Raw genomic sequence first — 12472 nt, forward strand, 5'->3', positions numbered from 1 at the left:
AAGACCTCTTTAAGAGCAAACTTGTAAATAAGAAGGACAAGTGGATCAGAGAAGGGGACAGAGAGAAACATACGCAGGGGAAGCCCTCTGACGTAGCTATGCCTTGGAGACCCAGCAACCCAAACAATGGAAAGCTGCTGTCAGGACGAAATCTGGAGGACCATCCAACCTGATACTGTGACCACAAAGGCACAGTGGTGGGCCTGCGGGCTGTCCAATGGCACAAACACCAGGGGAAGTGGGAGACCTCCCGTCAGCAAGCATTTGCAGAGCAAAGCTACCTAGAAAGGCGCAGAGAGAGTGTTGTTTGCAAAGCCCAGAGCAGGGAGACAAGGGACCCACAGAAGCAGACACCAGTGCAGGTGCCAAACCCCAAAAAGCCACCTTCGGTGAACGAAGTTACCAGGGTGGAATGGAGAAGGGGATGTCCGCCGGGGCAAAATACCTTAAGAGAGGGAAGTTGTGAAAACTACGATATTGATGTTGGGACATTGAAAATGCATACGTGTTTATATCATGAGAAACCAAGGAAAGTGAGTGGAGATATTAAGGATGACACTTTGAGAAATTCCGGAAAGAGTATCCTATGAAGGATGGAAGAAGTAACCAAAGTAAACTGTTGAAGATTGGGGTAATCCCTTAATGAGAGACTTTAAAAAGCACTACAAGAAAATATTACATGTTGCACCAAGGGCTCAGAGAATGATCCTAGTAAAGAAACCACATGAGTGGTGGTGCCTCACCCATGATAAAGATATAGCAAACCCCAGAAGGGTCGAGTGGAAAGAGAGTGCAATACTCAAAGTCAGAGGAAGGAATGTAAGAGACTATCTTAAGAAAGTCGCTACAAAAGTACTAAGAACACTGATAAACCTTACACCTCCTGGAAGACCAGACCCATGAGTAGTTGGCAGTGTTACAGGAGCTCATAAATAAAACACTGACTGAGAACCAGAAGACACCATCATAATGAACTGTTTTGTCGAAGATTGCATTTTCATATCTGATACATGTATGAACTATGAACCTTGAAGTAAAGACTTGAGACAGATGGCTGAAGAGAAGCAGCCTGTAGAGACACTCTTTTGGCAAACTTTAGTTATTCCTTTTTGTGGTAGGTTCAGGTAGATTAGATTTTGAACAGAGGACAATTTGGAGTTCGACTTCCCGATGACAGAGAAGCACTTTTGTATGGAGGCAGCAATTACTATTGCTATTAGCGCCATGGCTGCCTCCATACCAGGCTCCAATACCGGGTTCCTTCAATGGGGAATAGCCGGGTCATTCCAACATTGGAGGACCCGGTAATTCCTCCTTGAAGGAACCATTCCCCATTCCCATTGGAGCTAATAACGGACACGTTACTAACGGCCTGTTTTTAGCTCCCTCTTCCCCTTGCGGGACCCAGAAAGGACGTCTGGTTTTACCAGACATCTGTTCCGGGTCCCGCAAAGGGAACCTCGTAATAGGTGCTCCCGTAATGAAGGGTGCCGGTCCCGTACCGGCACCCTATATTATGGGAGCGCCAGGGTCGTAATGAGGCCCATAGTGTTATTTGTAACGTCACTCGGTGCACCTGACAATTCAACTGTGTATATGTCTGTCTGCTAGCAACAAAACAAACTCAATTATTGCGTATCTAAACTGGAACCTTATCCGTGCAAATTCAGCTATCCTTCCTTTCTCTCAGCCTTGGCACTTTCAGTCATCTGGACGCCACCATGGACCAACAAAAATCCCTAATAAGCTATTTAAACTACAATGCTGTGCTTCCATCACAATGAGCTGTGCAGGGCCTTGAAAATTGAAAAATGGCACTAATCTATACATTTATAATGCTGCTTTAATTTTACAGCAAACTTAACTGTGCATATCACCATTTACTATGTTCCCTCTCTGTGTATTCAGCAACCTAACACTCCCTATAATGTGGCAAACTAACACTATCCTACTTGTGTTACAATCTCCATGGTGGTGGCATACTCAAAATTACACCTTTTTCTAGTTTCCTTATTCTGTATGTCTGCTCTTGTTTTTGGAACATGTGGGGGTGTGGCCATAGGCTTTGAAGGCATGCCAACAAAAACACACGCCAGAAAAAATACAACCCACTAGGGAGAAAAGGGTAAGATATTCTTGCAAGGATAACAAGTTTTACTCGCCCAAAAAATATTTATGCCAGCAAAGAACGTTGCTGCTCAAGAATGTTCTGCCACAAAATAGTACAAGCAGAATGTTTTAAGGAAACACATTGTCATCACTGATGGACGCATATACAGTACAAAAACCGCGTGGATGGTGAGACCCTATACATGGGTGGCCTGCTCCATAGGGGATACCAGGCTGCCATTGATCCCAGCCTTGTCCGTCCGTCAACCATCATGTGGGGTCTGCTGGGTTCATCATCTCCAGGGAACCAAGGTTGAGTTTGCAATAAGTTACTATGCAATACAATGCTACTCTATCATTATGGCGTGCACCTGGGAGTCTCTGGGACTGGCACAAGAGGGGGCTTAAGATTACGCTGACCCGCACATTCCTCACTCATTCAGTTATCACACTCTCCTCACGCAAGGCTTCCCCCCTCTCTATGAGCTATCATTTATTCCACCCTGTACCTTGTCTTAACAAGTTTGTCATTATATAATAAGGTGGAATGGTTGTGTTCTTTTGGATCTTTTATGACCGTTGGGTTTATGGTTGGTGGTCTGGGGTCACCTACTATCGTGGAATTCAGGGGTATTGGACTGGGACACATGTGGGTGTCATAACTGATGGTGGGCTGGGTGGGGGTTGGAAGTCCGCTTTCGGCCTGGCTGCGATAAACATGCACTGTGAGGCGCCTGGTATTGGCTCACGGGCCTTGCAGGGCGCATTCCTTCTTGGGATAACACAAATTAGCAACAGTTATGGAACAAAGGAAAGTTTCTTTGGGAGCTGGCAGCGTGTGCCTCTCTATCATCAGCGATTGGGCCTATTCAGGTTTCTACGTTGGGTTTGTGTTTACCATGCAGCCATGCAGATACAAATGTTTCTACCATAGCTACAAAAATGGCGCTTACTTATATTGTAAGGAAGTCATGATATCAAAGTAAGACAGACACAAGTGAACAGAGTTCGAGGGTGTTATTTGAACTTTTATCAGGGGTGGACAAAATGCCTATCTAAACCAGAATCTAAGATGGGAGCAAGCTAAGACCATCAAATAATAATAATGCAGCCCTAGTGGAGTCTAGTAAAATAAAAAAAGGGCCTATACTAAAATACCTATTGCCAATGCTTACCGCTGTGCTACAAAATAGTGTGGGATATTGTTCACAAAATGATGGTTAGGCCATTGGCCTCCCTTCCCCACATTTTCAGCACGGGTCAATGCGGGTCACTCAAGCACAGCACACAGATTACTGTAATGCCAGCCATCTAGGTTGGAGCAAATAAGAGATGCATTCACAGGATGTAGGGACTGCAGAATGACACAGTCCACATTATAAAAAGCTGCATTGTAAAGTATTCCACGAGGTGATCCAATCTCTGAACATAGAAGAGATCCTCATTGGTTGGCCATTTGGGAGAGGATCAGCTTTAGAATGGGGACAATTACCCATAAGTGCATGTATGGCTCAGCCCCGGCATATCTCTGGGATGGTTTACAGTTCCAGCGTTCCTGCAGGATCACTAGGTCTAGTGGTTCTATGCTTCTTTGGGGTCCACATACTAGACAAGATAAGGGTGGTGATCGCTCTTTGCCGGTGCAGGCAGCTGAGGCAGATTACACATTTGAACCATTTTAGGAAACGTTTGAACACACTTCTGTTAAAGTGAAATGAAAAATCTTGACACATGCTCGTCCCACATTTTTCTCAGTCTTTTGCGACTTGATGCCTGCGGGCTAGGGTGCATTATACATTTTAAAGTAAAGACAGGAGCAGGTCCCAGTCACACTGCGGCAAGATGTTACACCATCAAAGGTGCAATTCTGAGATTTATTTTGAAGAAGAACAGCCTGACACGTGTTTCGAACTCTTCATCTGAGGCTGAGGTATAACAAAAACCATAAAGAACCAATTTTTCACATATTGAATGACGATAAATGATGAACAAAATGCAGGTAAAGAAGGAGAGGTAATAAGGGGGACATATTGCCAGGGCATTGTGGAACATAATACACGTCCAGTTGGTACAAAAAATAATAAATTATGTGGTAGTGATCAGGTACATGTATGTGTACACATTCGTTAAGAAAAATATATATACAGCATAAAATTGAAGTCCAACAGTGAATTACACCTTGCATTTAGGCCCCATTTCTCCAATTTCAATACTTATGAAATTAGACTTGTAGACTAACACTAACTTAAATAAATTCTGTTTATAATCAATTTAGCTCATCATCAGCAGAAAAAAGTACAAAAGCAAAGGTGTTATGTAAACGCACCGACTTCCCAAGCTATGTGTTTGAAATAATCGAACAGAGAGAGACCTTTACCCTTTGGACCACCATGCCATACGAGTAAAACATGATTGGATATGACGCATACGAAATTACGTTAAATTAAATGTAATGTAATCTTGCCTCAGATTGATAGTTATGAAATGTATAAAACATACTCAACTTTCTTTTTGATTGATGTTTTCTCTATGGAAAAACCCAATAACTAAACTTTTAAAAAAATGTTCAACCGCAAAAAAAAGAAACATGCTACTATTTTGAACCAATCAAGCTTTGCAAACCAGCTATTCTCACGTATGACTGATTAACAGGGAAACATTGTTCATTTGTGGCTGACAATAGTGGATTGTAAATGTGCACAGGGAGATGATCATTACAAAAGGTGTTCACTTATAACAATATGACATTAGCCATGCTCTCCTGTGTTGTTACCTAAAGGTCTTACAAGACAGTCCTGTGCAAGAGAGCTTGCAAAACCCACTCACGTCTTGGTGAGACTTCAAAAGATGCTCCACTGCTATTCTTCAGGCAATCAAGCAATCTGAAGTATATGATTCTCGAAGGCAGATAATAAAATGCCACATCAGAATTTCCGGGACACTCCCTATACCCAGGGTTGTCACAGGTTTTGATTAGGTACAAAACAAACAATTTGGTGAGGCCCCCTTATCGTTTTAGCTCCGGCCCAGAGATGTCGTAGCAACAACGAAAGGAGTAGATGGAGCAGGTTTTGGGTTGTTTATTATGCCTACAATTAAAAGAATGCAAAGCAAAGTTCAAGCCAATAATAAAGAGGCATGTACCTGTCAACACAATCAGAAACTGTCAAACACCAATAACCAGTTTAGGTGGAATTGCAAGAAATGATGTCCCCTGGGTAGTGCAGATGAACAGGAACCAACATGCCACCAAATGGATCCAGTAATAACTATTTTAATTTGTTTCATGCATTTTGTATTTGGTTAATATACATCAATCATCACAAGTAAAGCAAAATAAACACACAAAAAGACATTAAAGAAGAGAACAAAGACCCACATCATTATATGAGGTCCAATTGAATTATGCAGCTACAAATATGACAACAGTCCCTCATCACCACCCACCCAACAACAAGTTAATACCAGCAGTCCATCATTTTAGTAAAAAGTTTAAATAGGGACTCATCAATCTTCCATGAATAGCACTTTGACAAATATAAGTCTATAACAGTTTCACCTGACTCAAAAACCTCACTACTGCTATAGTCAGGGACATACAAGAGCCGCTTAAAATCTGTTGCTGCAAACTATTTGCATCAATTAAATCCATTATGTTAACAAAAGATTTTAAACATATTATACATATTTCCATTACATTTGGACAATCCATGATTAGATGTCGCAATGTTTCCCCTCACTTGCATTTCACAGAAGCAGCAAAAGGACAGCTCTTTTGGCATTAACTTTCGAATAGTTAAGATTTCCCTTGTCAACATGAAATTGATTCTAAACCTCATACAGTTTGTGAGCTGCAATCTACTTGGGGACCTGGGAACTAAAACACCCCGCTTTGTATGTTCATTTTACAGTTGCACATAGAGTGGATATTTATGGATTTTTCACACGTGTCAATCCAATCCTTACTGTATATTTCTTGTTTCACCCTATTCAGGTCTTCAATAAACAAATCTCAAGCTAAATTAATTTCCCCCCAGTAACCACTGGCACTTAGAGGTAAAACCTGATACTACATTTCCCTTTGTTACTTTGGACAGTCGATTTAAATCACACAGAAATAAATCATCTGGGGGTTCCAATATTTTCCAATAAAGAGAGCAGTCTCCATTTGGCAGTGGCTTTCAAGGACTTAATGGCCAACTCAACACGAATTACCTCTGCTGGCAGACGATTCGAGTGCTTTAAAACAGTCACATATTTGCTTCTAAAATATCCAAACAAACACAAATCCATTCTTGCACCACCCATACACCATGCAACATTTTGGGGACAACTCTTACTCACACATTTTAATTAGGGGTCCAACAGTACATTTCCCATGTATCACAGAGATTTTACCCATCTGGGCTGCCAGGAAATTAACCTTGTGCAATACATACTCCCAGATATGGGCTTTAATTGATTTATAATCTACAATGAGACCCAAATCCACTAACTTATCTATCGTCTACAGTGTAACCGTATTTAAGAACCAAATTCATTTCAGTTGCTTATTCGAAGGTCTTATTACAGAAAATCTTCATTTTGGAGGTATTATTTTTAAGATGATTATCTAAAGCATATTGATTAAAAGCATTAATCTGCCTTTGCAAATCGATTTGTGTTCTTTCAAATAAAAGAAAATCATCTTCATAGGCAAGCCATGTAGCCTTTAAGTCCCCCACCCTGGGAGGGGCACAAGCAGTGTTTTCCAAAACCTCCCCAATGTCTGCTACTTACAGTTTAGGGAGGGAGCCAAAAAATGCAACCCTGTGTCAAACCGTATGTCATGATCCCTTTTGTAAGAGCTCCCTGATAATTTACTTGAACATTAGAGCCATTACGAATGCCACTCTGATGTGGAGTGATGTCATATTCAATTGCCTTAAGGGACCCGATTCATTAAGAATGACATCATATACTATTTTGATGGAATTAATAAAGACACTGCATCAGTACGGTATTCATCCATGAAATCATCCAACTTGGAGTCTCTACTTGAGACTGAGCGCCTCTGAAAACAATGACAGCACATTTGACCAGTTTAAAACAATAGAATCATCCCCATTAAAAGCACACTCCAGCAAAAGTCTCAGCAAAACTCATCGTGCCTATGATCTTGGACAATGATTACCATATAACCCTCAAATACCAATCCTCTGCTTACCGCTCTTAAAAAAATGAGGCTACTGGTTTAATCACAGGCCCCTCTGCCCCCATGGTATTCACGATTCTCAGGAATTTATGCAAATCCCTTCCTTGATTTCTTTGGTTTTTCACATTCTTTGATTGTTTCTGTGCTCCACTGGCACTTTTTGATTGGGCAGTTCCTAAAGTCTGACTTTCCTAGATGCATATCAGCAGCCTATGATCTAACATTGCCCTCTGTGATGTGTACAGTCACACCCACTCGACGTAGCTCCTCGTCAGTCAAACACAAAGGCAATTTGGCTAAGTGTATCTCCTAACCCTCACCCTGGGTGTCTATTCCAATAACCTGTGAGAGAGTGCTTACTACTGGGGCCCTGTGAGAGCTTGCTGTTTTGCTGATAGACGATCCACGTTGTTTAATATAGTTGACAGCAAACCAGTATGCCCTTTAACCTCCTCATGCATATCCTCATACTATCTGACAAACAATGTTAGGGCAAAGGTCAGAGCAGTCAGCACACTATTGCTCAATTCCGCTTTCGAGTCATAATCAGCAAAAATGGGGGCGAGTGTTTAACCAGGAATCGTCCTGACCCCTAGTAATGATATCCTCTGAAATGGTTCCATTTTTCTCACATGTCCCTACATTCCCTGTTTCCTTTAACCCGGAATCATCCTTTCAGTGCTGCCTTCTATCATTTGACAAATTTCCTCCTACTATGGTCGTAGAGAAAAAAATGTGTGATTTTCTGTACTTTCGAACTCTGAGCCTACACTGTCATGGCCTTTGGGGATACCACTCTCTGTTCACTCATAGTCAGGTTTTTTATTTCTTTTTTTGCATAGTTCAAACACTCACCGCACCACACTAGAACAACAGCACAACAATAATACTCTGCTGCGCTCCAGGCAGCCCTGCAGGTTTGGTCAGGTAGGTGTGTCCCAGCCAAAAACATCAGAGCAACAAAGCTGCTCTCTGCACCAGTGTATCTCCAACAGGCCAACTGTACTGTGACATAGTAACTAACAACAATTTCTAAATGGTTGCCTGGACTTTACACAAATGTAAAATAAGGACAAGTATCTCCATTAGAGGTTCACTTGGGAGCCATGAGTAGTCATTATCTATCACCAAGCGCATCAGCAGTTCACTCACTGTCAGCAAGCAGTGTCATGTACCCTTGTGAAGTGTTAGGCAGAATTGCATGCAGTACCCTCTGGGACCACCACACACAATTAGGACTACAGGTGTAAGCAATACCAACATTTGTTATAAGTCTGTACCAAACAGTTTGTTGGTAGCGAGTTGAGCAGCCAGGCTTATCTCAAGAGTGAATGTGAGCAGGACAAGTATTTACACAAAGGACTTTCAATCACAGTGGTTCAAGTAGACACTTATACTCAAGGTTTCCTGGTAAAACACGTATTAATGTATTTACACAATCTTTTCTAAAACATTTCACTAGAAGGAGGCAACTTAATATTATAGACCAATATACGTTTTTGAGACAGTTTTAGCTCCCCTGATAAGAGAGCCAAATGGCAGTTCAGTTACTTAGCAGTGAGCAAAAAGTACAAAAGTAAGTAGAATAGATTATATATACTTTCTAGGCAGTGCAAACAGCTTCAGTTCACCAGAATAATTAAATTCAAGTCAATAGGCCAGGCCAAAGTCAATGGGCTAGTGTTCTGGATAGGAAGGAGCAGTTCTGGTATCAAACGGTAAAGTCTTTGCAAAGGTTCTCAGAAGTAGATTAGGTGAAAAAGAATAATTTGTGGAGTCACAAGCTGATTAGGCCTGCAAGTTGAGAAATGTTCACAAACTTTCTCTGCGAGAGTGGCGTTCTCTCAACCAGGTTGGCACAGTACCTTTGTATGAAGAAAACAAATGTTGCTGAAGTCGTGGATCCTGGCAGTTCCTGCAGATGTCTCTGTTCCTGAGCCTCAGTCATGGGGACAAGGGCGGAGGACATTGGGGGACTCCTGCACTGCACAGGATGGTTGAAGAAAGCAAACAAAATGGAGTCACTCCAGTTCCAGTAGCTGTAGATTCAAGAACACAAACTGGTGTCCCTCTCCCTGGTTAAACCTAACCAGCCTTGAAGGAGCTTCTCTGTCAAATGGAGTTTGGCAATGCAGACCTGAAGCAAGGCTTCACCGGGCAAACCAACGGTGCAGTAGTTTCAGCAGAAAATCCTCTTCAAGCTCGTCTTCGGTTCTTTCGTTCCAGTGGTCGACTCTGCCTTCCAGTCCCGGAGTCTCACCTTTTAACAGTTTTTTCCCTTTCATTCCACCAAAGCTGTCACTCACCCAGCAGGGTGGCTGTCCTTGCCGGACAGTCGGCCAACCAATCACGCCAGAGTGCATTTGGGTCTCCTAGGAGACTAAGCTCAGAGAGTTTTGGGCACCTCCCTCACTTCCTGTCCACTCCAGACACTCAGACGCTAAGGGCAGACTTCAGTCCTGAAGCCCGCCAAAGGCCCACAAACAAAGGGATCAGGACCTTTCCAAAAAGAAATGTTGAAAAAAGAAGACCGGGACCCGTTTAGACAAAGGGGTTTAAGGCGCCATCTTGAAAAACATGGCTCCCGTGATTTTTAGCTACTGGTGTTCGCGGTCCGGTCTTCATCATCTCCTGCACGTAAGCCTCCGGAAGCGTCTCTGGCCCATCCAGTGGACTGACCAGTTTACCGAGGAGTCTAGATCTGTCACCGCCGAGTCCGCGACACTCTCACACGATTCGTACACTTGGCATTCCCAGGTCTGAAGTGAGAAGTGTACATTGGGCTGAAATACGCACAGCCGCTTCGTTACCCTACTGTGGTAACAATCTGTGCGGGTTCACTGCGTTTGGGACATCCTCAACTCTAACTTTTGCTGCCGCGAAATCTACATGATGCCGAGACGTCTCCTGCTCGTATCTGAACCTGCCAGCATTGAAACTGACACGGAGAAGCCTGAGTCTGCCTGCATCGGGGACCGTCAGTAGCAACGCTATGAAACGGTCACCCTCCTGCAGTAGCCTGTAGCTTTTCCTCGCTGTGTTAAACAGCACACCTTTTTTGCACTTGCGCTCTGCTTCTGCCCACAAGTGGAGGCCGCGGTTGAGTAGCAGAGACCTGTTCGCCCTCCTTTGTTCACCGCTCTGAACTGCCTGATTTCCTTGAAGAGACTCCCCTTGGCCCGTTGGCACCAGCGTGTGCAGGTACTTTTGAGCACAAGGCTCCACTCTTCGTAGGGCTCGGACTTCCTTCTAGTTAGGTGGCCTTGAAGGCGAACTGGGTCCAACGATTACTTGCACTGCCTGTTTTCCTCCCCATCTAGGTGGTCTGCATATTTCGTGCTTCTCTTTAGACCCTTCGGTAATTGTATATATATTGTATTTGATTACGATGAATGCCCCATTTGTCGCAGCACTGATCGTGGGACACCGCAGGAGGAGGAAAATAGCCAGGGCCTGCATTTTTTACCCCTGAACTAGCCTTTTTGGGATGCCTGATGACCAGGTCTACGGCAGGTATAGGTTTCCACCTCGTATCATCCTAGACCTGGTCAGGGAGTCGGAAGATGACCTTGCATCCCCCACCCTCTGCTCCCAAGCATTGAGCCCCTTGGAGAAAGTGCTCAATGTCCTGCATTTTTTGGCCACTGGGTCATTTCAGCGGACTACTGCCATAGTGGAGGGGGTCTGACAGGCCACACAGTCACGCTGCCTACACCAGGTGTTGGCAATCATGACTGTGCGCCCATTTGTCCGCAGGCACATATACATGCCCAGAACACCCGCAGAAAGGCAGGCCATGGTCCAGGACTTTTACGGGGTGGCACACTTCCCCAAAGTGCTCGGTGCCATAGATTGCACCCATGTGGCCCTATGTCCACCTAGGGCCACTGAGCACATCTATCGAAACCGCAAGCACTGGCATTCCATCAACGTATAGGTTGTATCCGATGCCAAGGGAATTATCACCTCTCTCTATGTAAACTACCCTGGCTCCACCCATGACAGTTTCATATACAGAATGTCCGCCCTGAGCCGGGCCCTGGAAGCTGGGCAGCATGGTGACACATGGCTCCTAGGTGAGTACAAATGCCTGTGCACATGCATGCATGTCAGACACAGACAAATACATAAACCTCAATAATCACAACCATTATCACCTCTCCAGGGGACAGTGCTTACACTCTGAGCAACCACATGATGACGCCAATCCGGAACCCCAACACACCACCCCAGGTAAGATACAACGCTGCCCATATTGCAACCAGGGCCATAGTGGAGCGCACATTCAGAGTACTCAAGTCAAGCTTCCGCTCCCTTAACCGCTCTGGCGGGCAGCTACTCTATGCACCCCCAGTAGTGTGCAGGATCATTGTGGCAGCATGTGTCCTGCACAATGTTGCAACACGGCAGGGCGTACCGGTGGACATGGTGGTGCCCCCACATCCCAACCACAGGCACAGGCGCTGCCCATGGGAGGGGATAGGGCACATGGCGAGGCAGCCTGGACCCAGCTTGTGCCATATTTTTCACCTAAACTCCCACTCTTGCTGAGTGCACACAGGCCTGGCACATACCAGGTGACAATCGATGATGACAAAAAGACAGTCAACTGTCACAACCTTACCACCTTGAGAATGTTGCCATGGAAGTGCCACATTGTGTGCATCACTAGCTACTCAAACCTAACCAATCCCGTGTGACCAAAAGGTACACATGCAAGGTGTGTATCATACAGACCTGCAAAACAGGCCATGACAATCACTGGTATGTCACACAACGCCACCAAAACCACAACATGACATGGCAAGCAATAGCAAAACACCAACACAGTAACAATAATGTACACATTGACATGTGAAAAATGCAAAGTGGTGTCAGACAATGATGCCTGACATGGAATCAGATGAAATTACTGACCAACAACCTCCCACACAAAGCAAGTCATACCCAAATGCATAACAACAGTTGTACCTTGAACATACAAATAAATGTCTGTACACATGGACATTGTGCATGGCAAAATCAACACTGCATAAACCGTGTGCTGTGTCCATCTCCTGCAACACACTGCTCAGCACACAGCATAGTGACCAGCCATTGTGTGTGACGCACACCCTGAGCATCACATGAAAACGACAAACTAAATAAAAAAAAATCACGCATGTACTA

Source organism: Ambystoma mexicanum, chromosome 7q (genome assembly GCF_040938575.1).
Source record: "Ambystoma mexicanum isolate Mex_15411 chromosome 7q, UKY_AmexF1_1, whole genome shotgun sequence".
NCBI classification, from domain to species: domain Eukaryota; kingdom Metazoa; phylum Chordata; class Amphibia; order Caudata; family Ambystomatidae; genus Ambystoma; species Ambystoma mexicanum.